Below are 14,614 nucleotides of genomic sequence, written 5' to 3'. Positions count from 1 at the left end.
TATTGTCACGTTTCGCGACCCGCACGATCCGTAGCGCGAAAGTAAAATTGATAATTTCTTTCAAATCAAGGTAATTTAAAACGTTTATTTGAAACCGTGTTTACAGTATTTGAAGTGAAAAGCAGTTAAAGCCGCTAAAAGCTATATCTTGCGAAAACTTATCTAACTATGTATTTATATTTACCTAATTATGTTTCTATAACGATATTAAGATAATTTAAATTGTAAACAAAGTCGCCAGTTGAAAAAACGTTAGGGATATTTCCAAACATTTTCAAAAGAAAGAGCTCAACTTACATATAACTTATTTACTTACACTTACATATAAATGTAGCGACTCAGAGAAGTCAGCAAGAACAATAATTACCGTTCGTTTATCGAATAGTATACGATAATCGTTCGTCTATCGAGTAATAATAATTATCATTTGTCTATCGAGCATATTAATTAATTACCGTTCGTCAACCGAATAATTACTATTGTCTATCGAAGAGTTAGTTATCGTTTTGTCAACCGAAGAATTTTATATCCGTCAGTCTGTCAGTCAATTGTCAACATCGAAATCAAGTAAGATTTGAATAAATCATTACATATTGTTAATTTACTTTTGAACAACTTTAATCCTCTCCCAGTATCCCCGCACATAGCAGGTTAGCCGAAAGTGGAGCTTGTTGCCAATTGCATTAAACGTCAGTTAACGCTACCTTCTCGTTGGCGACTAAACAGAATGTAACAATTATAAACAGAGTCAGCGGACAATTCCCTTAATTATATCCTCATTCTGCCACCGTTGCTGTCTATAGCAATATGATCTTATCTATATACGTGACGCAAGCTTATTATTATGATTGCATTGAGAGTGGCAGTAAATGGGAGTATGGGTTACATTTCTTACACTTTTGTATATATAATTGTGTACGACACTTTATCCAAGCTCGCTCAACTTTTGTTTATATGTAGTGTTGTTTTATAAGTTAGGATACGTGTTACATTGTAGATCGTTTAACCCTTTGCGTTCAAGAATTGTTTCGGTCGGGCGTAGCAGCAACTCCAAATGATTTAGCGTATATGTGACGCTATAGGTAACTTAAAATGATTTTATATACAAATTAACTTTATATTCTAAAAAAGTTACCACAGTTAAATATTATCAAAATATAGCAAGAAGTTACCAAAGTTACCCATACTCTCATTTACAAAAATATTATATTCTAATAATTTATCTATATTTACATATTTGAAGATATGATTTTGTAATATTAATTTGTGTATTTTTGTGTATGATAATTTATTAAGCATTCACCAAGATGCATTCTAAAATACAATTAATCTCATTTATCAACAGTTTAAATTGAAGTTCATCTTCATTTCAGCTAATTTTATTTGCGAAAACCATTTTTTTTAGGATTTCTAAACTATAATACTTTTGCCATGATCGTCGAATTCGAACTAACGCCGGAGACGTTGTCAGACCCATAGTTTCGAAGGAATTTGGGATTAAACATTTTATTTCCATTTTAAAATCTAGCTTTACATTTCGTAACAAAGAACATAAAGAGCCGAAGAACCTATTTACGAACCAATACTGTATTCTTATCAATTGGAAATGTCGAAATCTAGCATAACCGTTTGAGTCCCAGGGGTTATTGAAAAAACAGAGTCGAAAAATCCCTAACAGCGCCATACCGTTTGTCTTAATCGATTGCGAAGAGAAAGAAGCGGCCCAATAGCGCTCGTCATATTTTTTACTTTATGAAACACATCTATATTATTATATATGAGTACTATTAATTTCTAAATATTTCATGTTTTGTTCAATAAAAATTATTGTGTTATTCATTTAGTATTGAGTTATCGTGTTCCCATATGTTCCATAACAAAGTAACTCTGATTCTTGGATATTTGTTGACACGTTTTCAAACTCTTCTGCTAGTTATATTTTTCTCTCCTTTATACACCTTTTTACGCTTGTATTAGTTACCAGATATATTGCTGCGAATAATTATAAACTCAACTATATTTTCAGATTTTTCATGATGCTAAAACAAAAATTGAAAGAATCATTTGTATAATGTCATATTATAATATAAAACAAAACTGAAGATAGAACAAACAAATAATGTCTTTTTTCGAACTCTGGAAAAAATTAAATTTTCTCTTAAAATTATGTTTTTGGTTGTGAAACAACATAAATTCAATGTTAATTTTGTTATCCTTTCATTGAATATTTAGTGGATTTTCCCTTATTTTTTATTACTTCTATCAATCTATGAGGTACACTATCCACTAATTTATTTAAAAAACAGGAGAGATATTATCCAAAGAAGTCATTGATTTTTTTAGAATTTAATATATATATTAATTTATACGTTAATATATGCATTAAAGAATGATATTGTCGTCCTTAAATGGAGAGATTCGTGAGATTTATCAACAAAGCACACTCCCATTATGGTACCAAGTGCGAGAAATATTCGCAACATTCATGCTGCTTTTACAAGCCAACAATCATCTGGAAAATTGAAACCACTAGCTGTTCTTGCATACGATAAAGTGTAGTATAGATTATTCGGATCAAATGTTTTCTTACGCCACTACAATTAGAAAAGGACTCAAACGGTACCGGAAACTTGATATTCAGTTTCCTCTGGGAATTACAGAAAAACGCTTTAATAGTTTACAAGATTACAAGACAGAAGGATACAAATATCAGAAAATTTATAGAATTATTAGAAAATTATGAAATTATCAGGGTTGACTGACAATGTAATGATATCTTCTGTTTAACGTAGATATCATAATATTGTCATCCGAAAAAGTGCTTCTGGACTGTTGAGGTTATCTGATAGAGGAACGCGTGGATACATTTATAATAGAAATATATATACAAGTAAGCATAAGTATAGGTATAGTATATGCCGATCCAGATCATCACTTTAGCAGTGTCACATTACAATAGAATATAATAGGGAGCAGGTTGATACATTGACAGCAAACGACATTACCAAAAAATTAACCTTGGTATGTAACTCTAGCTGAAAGTTACAAAAAACAGCAATAAAAGTCTACTTATAGCTCTTTTGTTTCTAGACCTTGTGACCCAAAAACAACATTCATATTCAAGGACGCAATAATATGGACCTCTCCTTTTCGTTAACTTTTTTGCTTCACCAAGTTCTATTTTCATCGTAACAGCGGTGTCCAGGTCACGGGTATACAAACAAAGAAGATGTAGAGTTTTTCTAGAGGTAAATACTTTAACAAGGACAAAGCATTACATTGCAAATAATTTTTTTAATAAACCATGTATCAATATTACTTTTATAACAGTTTAATAGTCTTATTATTGTTGACAATCGTGGATCTTTGTCGCCGAAATAAACGCATAGCAACACTCACATTACACGTAGAAATGATATTAAAATAGGTTCATATTTATTTAATATGTGATTTATTATCTGTTATATATTAGGTTATCCCATAAGTTCGTGCCGACCATTGTATATACATTTCATATTTTAAAGAAAAACAAGAGAACTTTTATCGAGACGGAATAATGAAAAATAGGAAGAAGTTGTACAATGAGAGGGGAATTATATTTTTTCATGAAACTGAAAGGTATGTAAACAATCTTAACATATATAACCGCTCGAAAAACGGCATGAACTTATGGGATGACCTAATACTTTGATGGAGAGCTTCAAGAGTATCTAACGTTAAATGACCAATTGTCTCTAAATTTTAGCAAGAATTTAATTTGTTCACATTACAAGCTTCTTTAAAAGCTCACATCTAAAGTAATTGAAAATCGGTTTACAAACTTGGTTTCTTTCTCTATTATCTTGATGATTACCAGCAAGATGATCAGCAGATGTCGATGCATCTTCACAGTACATGTTCAGCTAGTCTGAGGAGCCGATGTAAATCTTAGGATTTAGTTAACTAAAGTCCTTCAAACGGACAAACAGTCTTTATCCTAACAGTCCCTAAATCTACCACCTACTACGGGAAGATACGGGAAATCTGCTTTTCTCACGAACAAGGCTTCCCGCTAGCAACCTTTTCTCAAGGGCGGTTAGCATCCTTCTTGAACCACCAACATAGAAATTAACCAATTAAAGGAACGTCCATTTCCCTCACTTTCCGAACGAAGGCTTTCCTCGACGAATCCGATGATCTCGTGTCCTTAGACACACCCCATCATAGTTTTCCTCTGCAGCATCATCGTGACGGAAAGTCATTCTCTCGTGAGGTCGCATTAGCGAGATACATAGCATCTTTATGCTCGGTGGATATTCTACGTTTTAACAAAGAGTTAGTTCAGTAATACTTGTACCATAGACAAGCAAGTGGAGTACAACTTGGACTTTGGAAGAAAGCGCATTTGGTTATCCCGTTGACCGCGGATTCGTTATCGAACCTAAGGCCATTGTCATTAGCGTCGCAAGGTGTCTAATCACCACGGTTAATTGCCAACACTATAACATTTCTACTTGTGTTAATAAACGTTACCCCCAACCCTAACCCTAATGTAAACTCGACATATTTTTTTAGGCAGTTAGGCGATTCAGAACTTTCAGTAATGAAAATGGAAACAAAAATTATGTAATATTGTATTATTTTTGGAAATCAGGCGATCAATTCGTGAAAACTCAAGAATCGACTTTTTAAGTCTTCTTCCGTATTTCCTGAAAACTCTCCGCTTCTAATCCCCCTTCTCTTTCTTCTTCTAGCTCTTAACTTGCTTTTTTTCTTTGTTCAATCTTCGCTTCTCCAAGTTCTGTTTTATTTTCTATCCCAAGTTCCTGTTCTTCTCTATTTATATCGTTCGACCGACTCGCAGTAAACACAGGAAAAGTCAAACCGTCGGTTCGTGTTTTAAATTCTATAGAATTTACATGTATAGGATATTCATCTTTTATAGGAAATATGACCCCTATACGTTTATACGTTTATAGGAAATATGACCCTTATACGTATAGTTAAAGACTATAATTACACCCGCAAAACCATTAAATTCCTGTCCTAACGCAGTTCTTACACGGAGGGCAGTTTACGAGCAATTCGCATTTATAGGTTAAATTCAGATGCTCTGTACATCAGGATCCTAAAATCGGTAGTCTGTCGAATAAGGAATAACGAATAAAATTTGGTTTTTATATAGAAAGCTGCTGGCAGCGTGGGTTTCGGTGATTTTTTACTATGTCGTAGAAATCGACGTTTTGAACAACTTTTTCCTCTGCATGTTACCACTACTCGGCCTTACTTTGCGAGATCTTTGCAAACAGCTGTCGGTACCTCCACTACGGTGAATGATACATATAACTGTGTGTCTGTAACACCGTATATGTTCGTATTGTTTGTCAACTACTCTCCGGTGGCCGAATTTAGAAAGCTAATGTAAACCTAACTGTCACCTTCCAATCACATGCAATATATATACGAAGACTGGGCGAACTTGGACTGGTAATCCACGGATCCTCCGAGTTATAGCCGCTTGCAGAACCGCGTAATAAAAATTATTATTATTAATGGTATGAGTTAGGTTTAGAATAATCCAAGTCTTTTAAATTACAGTTTATATCGAGCTTTATATTTTATTGTTATTATTTCAAGTTAAATACATTTCAGCCAATATCAGCAATGATTCTTACAGTCTCGAATACGCAGTTGTAAATAATTAATTATCGTTAGATTCGGAAAGTAGAGTTCAAAGACAAGAACATCAATGTCTGATGGATGTACATAAACAAATCGCCAAGCGACACGACGCTCAGCTATGCTTGTGTAATATTAAAAGCAAAATTGATAGTTGCGTTACGACTCAGCTATTTTATTTTATCATCCAACCCTCAACTTTTCGTGATACTTGCGACTCTGTTAGATATACATGTAATATACATGTAGTGTTACCGACAGTTTTTTGCGAATATCTCGGAGACGAAGACCAAGCGGCAGTAAAATGCCAAGGAAGAAGTGTTGAAAATGTTGATTTCTACAGCATATCATGGAAATTCAAGCTGCCGGCAACTTCTTAAATAATTTATTATCTAAAATTTTATTCTCATTCTTATTCATTATTCATTAATTTTTTCTTTAAAAAGAACATTTATTCGTCCGTTTTTTCTAAATAATTATATTCGATACATTATAGAGAAACTTTTTATTCGTCTTTATGCAATAAAAACTTCTTCTCTCTTATGAATTGATTTCAATGTATCATTCTACAACTGGTAAAGACGAATAATACACAAAATAAATCATAAATAACTCGAAAATAAGATCACATCGCGTATATGTATATTTATATAAACTTCTTTTCTTGTTTGCCAAATCTGTTCCTGCTATATTCGTTACGTACAACAAAATATCCTGTAGAATTTTGGTATTACCTCTTCTATCTGAAGTATTGAGATACAAAAATTGCTTTTAAAATATTCTTGTGGGCAATATATATTGTTGACAGTGAGTAAAATATGTACATATACATCGTACATGTATAATACGGCTTTGTATACACTGTTGCCCAAGGTTATAGTTTGGTCATGTGAAGGTTAGAGAATTGTTACGTACAGAGTATCTTCTTCGATATAGCTATAAGCATTGTAGCGGTTTATGCCATATATTATACTTACGTATGTGTGTGGCAGTTACGCAATTTACGAACGATTACGTACGATCCATTTTGTTATATCACGATAAAAATCACAACGTTTGAGACATTAGGTTTCATGTTTGAATAAAGATGCGTTGTTGTAAAAGATGTGTCTGTAAAAGAAAGATACTTTTCTGACAACCTTGTATAATCGGCGCAGAGACATTTGCGCAGCGTACAGGATTCGCTTATAGTCTAGAAGCGTAGACAATGAACACGCAGTACGAACCTGCCTTTAATAGGGAAGGTATTGTTCAACAGTCTTTCGTATTCGAAATGCGGTAGTGTAGACCTGCTACGGAATAGTTATCTATTTAAACGTTACAATTTTTGTGTTTAGCAAGTGTTTGAGCAATTGGTAAGAAGTAACAGCTGCTAAGTAAAATATAAAATATGGTTATTCGAAAGTTCGCTTGCAATTTTCTATAAAAAGGATTTATTCAGGATAAATACTTTATACTTGTAAATTTTATGAATTAAAAAGTTTCTGTAGATTATTTTAATCTAATAACTTTGTTCTGTCTCTAGGATGGGTCATACGGCAACCAGATAGATCATTCCACAGTTTTCTTATTTATTTTTCTTTTTTCTTATTTTTATTACATTTTTCGTCTGTAATGTACTACTTGCATTTATACATTTATATTAACGCAATAGTGATGATATACGTATTTATGTTTTAGTTTTAATTAAACATATTGATTATATTTTTTAATATAAAAGTTAGGTCGTTCTTCCTATTTTGCTCATTCAGAACCAAAAATAAAGTCAGTCATCGATAATGGTTACTAATAACAGAACTTAACGTATAATTATATCTATTATTTGATTATTATGTTCTTATAAAATAATTATGTTTTTGTTAATATTAATTATTCTTTGAATCTCGTATTGTATTTACCTGATAGATAGTAATTTTTTTACGAAATTTGTTTAAGAATCCTCCTTTGATACACTTCGTGATACACAAAGAAGCTTATTCCAGTCACGCAATTCTTCATAAATTCTTTTCCATGCTGTTATGGTAAGTTTCTGCCCTACTTCTTTTTGATTATCTACTATTACTGTACTATTTGCTATAACGTCTGTATTTTAATCGCAAAATTGTTTCAATTAAGAAAAGTGATACAGTATATTCATTCGTTATCTTTCCTATTTATTAACCAAAAATTATGAATGAAATAAATCAAATCTCAGTTCTCAGATTCTGTTACAAGTCATTACAATTAAATATGGACATGATTTAAATAATATACCGAGTCTGATATCTACAAAATCGTTTAAAACTTTCAATTTTTATATATAATTTATATGTAGATATTTTATTATACATAGAAACATAACCTCAATATTTAACCAATGGTGAAACAATAATCGGTAGAATATCTCACGTGATATTGATGTTATCAGAAAGAGTTTTAACAAAAATTGTTTAGTTCGAAAAAAGACATCACATACGGTGCAAATTACTTTTTTGTAGATCCAGTAGTAGGGTCCCATTTCAACTTCATTTTTGCAAATGGAATCATATATTTTTTAATACATTTTAATACATTTACAATACATTCAATACATTCGATCTATCTTTGTATTCCCTATGAAAAAATTAAAAAGAACTGTTAGTTCACCAGATATCTTAACTTGAATTCGTCGTATAAAAGACAGGTAAGGACGCGAATCGATGCTCTTATGTTTACTTTGTCCTCGTCTTTCGTTTGTTTCAACGTAAACACAATACCGCTTCGTGTCCTACGCTTATCTTTTATACGACAAATTAAACGTAGAATATAATCTAAATTAACAGTTTTTCGACATAAATAGGTTAATACTTTTTTTATATGATATGAAACGTTAAGGTATCGGTTACATCACTGTTGTTTACAAAGCACGAGTTTCGACTGATTGCTAGATAAACAAGAACAATGATAGCAACAAAGATCCGAATATCTCATCAAACAAGTCATATTATAGGATGTCAGTATACTTTCCGCGGTGAACCTATGTATATATTGTTTATATATATTGTTTTCATATAGTTATTGCGAAAGTATTTTTACTATTATTTCATATAGTATAGCGAAATATGTTATATTATAGAACTTATACAGGTCCTGTATCTTTACAAAAATCACTTTTTTAATTTGTGATATAGATGTCCACGGCTCATAGTACTATGTGAAACACGGGGTGCGCCTAACTCACTTTCCTTCCCCCGCGTCATTTAAAAACTTATTGTCATATATAAAACAGCTCACAGGTTTGGTAACTTTACTCGATCACTCTATGTCGGATTTCTTTCTGATAAACACGTTCCTGATTTTTTTCCTGCGTATCTTCGTCGGAGTATGAAATTAGGCAGGAAACCATTTTCTGAGCGTGAGAGTTCAAGAAGTGAGAGAACAGGATTGCCAATTTTGAATATGAAAATAGAAGCAATGTGCACGAAAGCTAATTTTTACCAAAACTAAATTTTAGAATTATATGCTTTAGTTGAAATACGATCTCAAATGTTAGGAAATAACGTAGTATATTACAAGCGAAAGAATAAAATGCTACAGAAAGCTCTGGAAACCAATTTCTTTGTGTTTGTTGTTACTTTTCTAGCGATATATCTATTTCAAATTCCGATTGCCGCTCATAGGTTGGAACACTTAATAACAGAAGTACGAATCCCCCTTGATACCATTCAATTTCTATATAAAACATTTTTCCCTATTTTTTATACGTATAGAAATAATAACGCGTATACACTTAAAATGGACATACTGTATACGTTATGACTTATGGCTCATAACTGTTTAGTGTAATAATAACGGTATCTACGTGTAGACTCTATCTCAGAACACATCACATTTCAAAAAGGCTATTAAATTGAAGTTAAGTTTCGAAGAATCTAATCGTTCTGGCCATATGGATCACCGAAGGTCAAAAGGTAATATGAAATAATGTTTAATAGCAATTCGATGTATCGCATAGTTACTGAAGTCCGTGATGCGTGTGATTTCGATACCCAATCTTGCAGAGATTCTTCGTAACGAATCTGTTGACCAACTGAACCCGTCTAACCTTTCTTAGTACCCTTTTCACACCTCGGAAGTTGGGGAAAAATTAGTACTGGCAAATAGGAGGAAATCGTGGTGTTCATGAGATTTTCGTTTAAAGGATTTCTGTTTCGCGTTGGTCCTAAGTTCTCCATAGTCTAAATCGAGCGTACGATCTCTAAATAAATATGAATGAAATGTTGCGTGAACATAACATTTCCTTTTTTGATGGGATATCATTTGTTGGTATGCTTTCACACTCGTAGATCGAACGCGTGCCAAGAAAATATTCAAGTGAACTGTTACCCTGTAGTATGCGCGTATGTATGTATATATGTAGTACTTATCGTTTGCGCGCTTCATTCGATTTCCTGTTTCTCTTGAGTGTGACGTTTGTCATCAGTCACTGATGTTTTCATAAGTTGGATGGAGGAGCAGTAAGCTATTCTTCCATTTGTACGGTAGTTTCCCCTTGGTTGAATTGACTTTTCCGTTCTCGATCTTGAACTGAGTCAAGTACGAATTTCCCCATTGACCATTTCACCAGTCCGACTCGGCACTCGGTCACTTTTTTTTCGGAGGAGGGGAAAATGCTCTTACGCATACCCCGTACCAAATGTACATGGGTTATGTAGGACTCGGCAGATGTCTTGCTATACCCACTAAAAACCTCTCCCCCTTCCACTCCTGAGATACTCGAGGTTCGCCTCTACTAAACGTACCCGACTCCTCTCATCTTGTTCCCGTCACAGCTCTTCCTCCTCTTCTTACTCCTCTGGAGCGTCCATCTCACGTCTCCAGCCCCTTTTCTTTTCTGTGCCTGATGATCATCGCCCGCATGCAGAACTCTGAGAACTTCTGCCACGACCGATCATCTTCAGCCATCCTCGCGACGATGTCTACTTCCATGCTCCACTCGATCCCCAAATCGATCTCAAGTGAAGCTCTCTCCTCCATCCATCTGGGGCACTTGAATAGGACATGCTCAGCGTCGTCCGGATCATCCCCACAATCCCAACAACTCGAGTTGTTCTCCTTCCCGATCCTACACCGGTACTTGTTAAAAATTCCGTGACCGGTAAGGATCTGCATAACATAGTAATTGATCCTCCTTCTCCTTCCTATGAAAATCAAAGGATCGTTAATCAACCTGCTAGTCCAGTTGTCGGGATTGTGGAACGCCCATTCGATCCTCCACCTGTCCTTGGCATCCTGTTGTTGCCTCTTCTTGTCCTCCATCCAGTAATGCCTCTCTGCCAGTCCCTCTTCTTCATATCTCCTCTTCGCCTCATACTCCTTACACCGGAGTTTCGCCTTAATGTGCATGGGCATACTGCCCGTTACCATACACAGTGTCCCGTGCGACACTGTCCTATACGCCGTCGACATCCTCGCCAGCGCTGCCCTCTGGGCACTGATCACGATCTTCTTATTCTTTGCCATGCTTAGGGCAGATGCCCAAATCGGCGCAGCATACAATACCACTGATTACCACACTCAGTAATACAATCTTCTCACGGAATTGGTGGGTCCATTCACATTTGGCAGGAGGCTCCTAATAACACCTACGAACCTCTCCGCCTTATCGCACACTTGCTCCAAGTGCGATAATTGGATTGGCATTGTCAAGTGTCACTCCGAGATATCTTGTCCAGTTTCTCTTTTTTATGTCCGAATTGACTTTACATCTGATCCTGTTTACTAATGTTTGATTTACCCTCTCGTTCAGTCCATTGGAGGATGGACAGTCTGTCGAGGTGAAAATTAATTTAATGTTCTTCTTTCTCGCGTACTCTTGAACTTCTTTGGATGACATTACTGGGTATCGTTCTGCAAGGATAATTTTTATGGAATCAGTTTCTCCCGTCGAGTCTATAAGTGTTATGATATCTCCTGAGCGTTGCGTTTTTGACGTGGACATAAAAACAGCCCTTGAAAAATGATCAATAAGTATGTGTATATATTTCTTTAGTGAGTTGTTATTGGAAAAACCTCCGACCGTATCGAATGACATTATTTCAAACGGTTTCCTAGCTGGTCCTAGTTTCGACATAAACCCGATCGGTCTTCTCGTTCTGCTTTTATTTTTGATGCAAATTTCGCATTGTTTGCAGAATTTGTCGACAATTCGGTCCATATTTTTGAAATAATAGAAGGGTCGGATTTTTTCAATATATGGTTCCTTCCAACGTGACCAAAGAAATCATGAACCGTCTTTATGATATGTTGACCAAACTCTTGTGAGACGAATATACGTTGACGTCCTTTAATATTTAAAAAAAAATCTCTGATTTTTGTATAAGGTCTTTCGTATTGTTAATATTTTCTCTGTTTTCTTTTTGATCTTGGATTATGTCTTGTTTTTTTATAATATTTGCTACGTTTAAAACATCTTCTTCATTGTCAAAACATTCTAAGACGGGGTTCCTGGATAGTGCGTCTGCCTCTATGTTGTGTTTTCCTGGAGAGTAGGTGATCTTGAAGTCGTACTGCGACAAGTAGTGCATCAGGTCTCCTAAAGTTTCATCGGTTCTTGCCTTGATTCTCATTGATTCCAACGGTTTATGATCTGAAAGGACAGTGAAATATCTACCGATTAACCAATGATGCCATTACTGAATCGCCTCATTAATAGCAAGACATTCAAGGTGGATTGCTTTCTTCTTTGCCTCTGTTGGTTTCAATTTTCTCAAAAAGTACGCGACCGGGTGTAACGTCCCGTTGTCTCGAGGTTGCTTTAAAACTGTCCCTAAGCCGTCTCCACTTGCATCTATATAAATGAATACTTCTTTGTTATGGTCGTATATTGAAAGGATTGGGCTTGAACAAAGGTATTCCTTAATTTTTTTAAATGACTTTTCACATTCTTCATTCCAAATGAATTCTGTATTTTTTCTCAGTAAATTATGTAGTGGTTCTAAGAGTTTGCACGCGTCTTCTATGAATTTATAATACAAATTTATTTTTCCGAGTAGTCTCACATTTTTCTTGTTTCTTGGACGTTCAAATTCGTGTATCGTTATCTTTTCCTGGTCTCACGCCGTCTTTCTCGATAATGTGGCCTAGATATTTTACTGAGTTCTCTGCGAATTTACATTTGGCCAGTTTTAATCGGAAGCCTTCTTTTCTTATGACTTTCATCAGCTGCTCTATGTGTTTGATATGTTGATCAAACGTTTCGGAGAAGACTAGGATGTCGTCAATGTAGTTAATGCAGAATTCTGCTAATCCGTTCCTTCTAAGAGTGTTTGCCAGCACCCGTTGGAAAATAGCAGGAGAGATTTTCAGTCCGAACGGTAAACATTTCCATTGCCAGTGTCCATTTTGTGTTATGAAGGCTATCTTCTCTCGGTCCTCCTTTTTTATTGGAATTGACCAAAACGCTGAATTAATGTCAAATGTTGAGAAGAAATGGCAATTTCCCGCTTTGACTATGATATCTTCAATTCTTGGGAACGGTTGCGATTCCGGAACTACAATTTTGTTTATCTCACGGAAATCAATACACAGTCTATCTCTACGAGTCGACTCCTTTTTAAAAGCTAGTGTCACCGGTGCTGCAAATGGTGAACTTGATTCCTCCATGAGATCGTGTTCTAGTAATTTCGTAATCTGGAATTCTAATTCTTTCTGATTTGGAATGCTACATCTGTATGGTTTCTTTGATATGTATTTGTTTTCGGTTAGCTTAATGGAAGCCTCTTGTGATTTTCTAGTTCCCACATCGAATTTTTGTTTGGCAAATACGTCTATATTTCTTTATAAGTTGGCTTACCTCTTTGTTTCGTAGGTTATTTAAATGTCCTAGGTTGTCCATAGGCTTGCCCGTCTCCTTGTATTCGGTAACGTTTACCTTTCTTCTCTGATTATTTTTTCTTTCTTCTGTTCTATTAAATATTATTTCCTCTTTGTCATCTACATTTCGACTGACTCTCAAATTCTCGTCTTGTTTTAACTTGAATTGCGTACTATATAAACATCTATTTCTTTTTCTATTTTATTAATTTTCATTCTAAGTTTCGCCCGGTTATTCGTGAAGTCCTTCCCACTGATAGTTTTAAACATACTCTTGTCTTTTATTATGTCTGCCTTTATTTGGTCAATGATTCGTTGGTTAATGTAGGTCCAGTGTCGTAGACGCCTTCAACCTCTTTCTGGTCATTGATTCTAACTCGAAGCTTTATCAGTGATTCGTGCTTCTCCGGGCGTTTTAGTTTTTTTCATTCTCATCTGGTGTTATTGCCTCTTTGTTTTCTGACGTGAATGATTCTAATGAATTTACTTGTTTGTGGTTCCTCTGAGCATTTCCGTTTCTGTTTCTGCATACTTCTATTGGGTAAAATCGGCCTTGGAAATTCAGTGCTTCACAAATCACGCACGGTTGTTTCTTGGGTGGTGGACTTTCTGTCCAATCTTACATTACTTTCTTGTGTTTTTTTCCTTTTTGTCTGATCTTCATATTGCCCCAAAAGTCCGATTAAGTCATTTGTTGATTGTACCGCTACTTTATCGATTCTGTCTTGAATTTATATGGGTAATCCAATAACAATTAGATTTATCCTTGTCTCTTCGGAAGTCTTCCTCCTTACTTCCAATATTAACCGTTTTTTTTTTTATATCATATTCGGTGAACGAATCTGAAATGTATTTAAAATTATAGGCGTATTGTACTGCAGACCAACCTTTATTGCCAAAAGCTTTTAGAAATGCCGCCTTCCAGTTTTCCCAGTTGTATTCTTCATCCTTCAATAGATTTGTCTGGTACCGTTCTGATGCTGTTTTTCCCAAATATTTTTTCAAATTCTTGATTCTTTTTTCGTCGTTTTGGATTTCGTACTTTTCACATTCCGTTTCATACTCTAATATTCAATCGATGTTTTTCTGTATTCTATCAAATTGTTTTATGGTGAAGTCCGTG

At 34.8% G+C, this 14,614-nt stretch overlaps 2 long non-coding RNA genes across 2 annotated transcripts; both read left to right on the top strand.

Moving 5' to 3' along the window:
- Nucleotides 1-275: 275 nt before the first annotated feature.
- LOC125386630 lies at nt 276-3,476 on the top strand. The gene is made up of 3 exons (XR_007226971.1): nt 276-567; nt 2,793-3,021; nt 3,091-3,476. It is a non-coding gene; the product is annotated as an uncharacterized LOC125386630 (long non-coding RNA).
- A 3,214-nt stretch (nt 3,477-6,690) lies between these two features.
- On the top strand, nt 6,691-14,023 carry LOC125386612. The gene is made up of 2 exons (XR_007226949.1): nt 6,691-7,013; nt 7,594-14,023. It is a non-coding gene; the product is annotated as an uncharacterized LOC125386612 (long non-coding RNA).
- The last annotated feature ends 591 nt before the right edge of the window (nt 14,024-14,614 follow it).

This window comes from Bombus terrestris, chromosome 17, assembly GCF_910591885.1.
Source record: "Bombus terrestris chromosome 17, iyBomTerr1.2, whole genome shotgun sequence".
Classification (NCBI taxonomy): Eukaryota; Metazoa; Arthropoda; class Insecta; order Hymenoptera; family Apidae; genus Bombus; species Bombus terrestris.
Note: the sequence above shows the minus strand (reverse complement) of the source record. Positions and strands in the feature narration are given on the sequence as shown.